Below are 2,096 nucleotides of genomic sequence, written 5' to 3'. Positions count from 1 at the left end.
GAGAGAGAGAGAGAGAGAGAGAGAGAGAGAGAGAGAGAGAGAGAGAGAGAGAGAGAGAAGGCGAGAATGAAATGAAGTGTGGTTCTTCCTGATATCTGATGACTCCTGACTATATATTACTGTATTTTACAAAAAAATTGCTAATTTTTTAAAATATGTGTATGAAAAATAAAAATGTATAGGCAATTTTACTACTCGAAATAATAATTTAATGTTGATATATATTTTGCACACAAATTATTAATAAAGTAAATAATGAAAGCTATCGTTTTATTTTAGTCAATAATTTTTTCCATAACTAACCGTATACACATATATGTATAATTTGGTTTGCTCTTCCTCTTATATATGCTTGTATCGTAACTTTTTTCAAAATATCCATTTAAACATATTTTTGTTTGCAAAATCGATGAACCGATTCAAGCTTGAGATCACGTCGATGGAATTTGCGCCGTCAGGAGCTTGTGATGTCATCCTCGAGCGCCCCGTCCTCTACCCCATAATAATAAATAAACAGTAAAAAATTATTTGCACTTGTATGATTGTGCTTTTCATTGTTTCTCAATTTTTTTCTGCAAAAATATGCGATACGATATCGAGGAGAGATAATATAACGCAAAATGAAAAGTCGCAAAAAGTATTACAACTTTGTTTTATTATATTAAAAATTAGATAAAATTAGACAATATTATATTAATAGTTATACATTAACATAATATATCGATCATTTAATCGTAATAATAGATAACTTACATTTCCTGTATGTTACATAACAAATGAAATACTGCGTTATGAATACAACAAACTGAAATACTTGATCTATTTTATTTTATATTTTATATTTCTTATTGTTAGGCACTTTACTTGACACTAATTAAAATGCCACTGATTAAAGTTATAACCGGATTAAAAAAAACCGACATACAACTGAGGCCTCAGCTGTATGTCGAGATTGAGACTTAAACATGTATCAATACTATAGAGAAATTTACTTTATGGCATGCTCTGAATTGAATGTTTTCACGTTAACATTATCTATAAAATATTCATGTATATGTCGTAATATATAGCTTTCAAGAGAATTATGTCCAAATGTGTGGATAAACCAAAAACGGTAATATCATTTTACATGTAAAATTTTTCATTACGTACACAGTCATCCATACATTATATAATTTGATTCACATTCATTTTCATTCTTTATTGTGCTTGCAGGATTGTACGATACGATGCTACATTCGGCTTACGATCTGCTTTGTTCACGACTTTTGTAGCTCGACAACTTTACCCATGCGATTAAAGCTAAAGGTCACGGATAAAATAACTTGCAATCATATTTATATTTATATATCAACACTTGCATGATTGTCAAGTAGCAGATAAAGCGACCGTAATAAGTTTTCTCATAAATAATATATTATCAAATTATTATTATTATTATTATTATTATTATTATTATTATTATTATTATTATCGCTACGATACTACTGCTGCTGCTGCTGCTACTCTACTGCTACTACTACTACTACTACTACTACTACTACTACTACTACTACTACTACTACTACTATTACTACTACTACTACTACTACTACTACTACTACTACCACTACTACTACTACTACTAATACTACTACTACTAACACTACTACTATTACTACTACTACTACTACTACTACTACTATTATTATATGAAAAAAGAGAATTTTTTTTTTGGATATTTGGTTAAGTACAAAGAAAGGTAAGAAAATGTAAGGAAAGTGCTATCGCGAATATTGTCAAAAGCCCGTATTCATCCGTATCATTTTATAACTATATTTAATGCATTTAATAAATATATCAAATGATTGATGCATTTGATTATTATGCTTTCTGCCAAATATCAAGGAAATTTGTATGTTGAGCCAATGGCTGAGTAACTACTTTTTGACTAAATGTAATAATATAAACAATGTAACAATTTTACATGTTGGGGGTAAACCAAAAATAAGTGAGAATTTTTAAGATTGTGATGTGCCATATATGTTTTGCACGCAAATCGATTCTCGAAGATGCGTTTGAATCAATATACATATATATGAGTATGAAAGTTGAAA

This window comes from Atta colombica, unplaced genomic scaffold, assembly GCF_001594045.1.
Source record: "Atta colombica isolate Treedump-2 unplaced genomic scaffold, Acol1.0 scaffold294, whole genome shotgun sequence".
In the NCBI taxonomy this organism is placed as follows: Eukaryota; Metazoa; Arthropoda; class Insecta; order Hymenoptera; family Formicidae; genus Atta; species Atta colombica.
The sequence above is the reverse complement of the archived record's forward strand: the minus strand, read 5'-3'. Positions refer to the sequence as shown.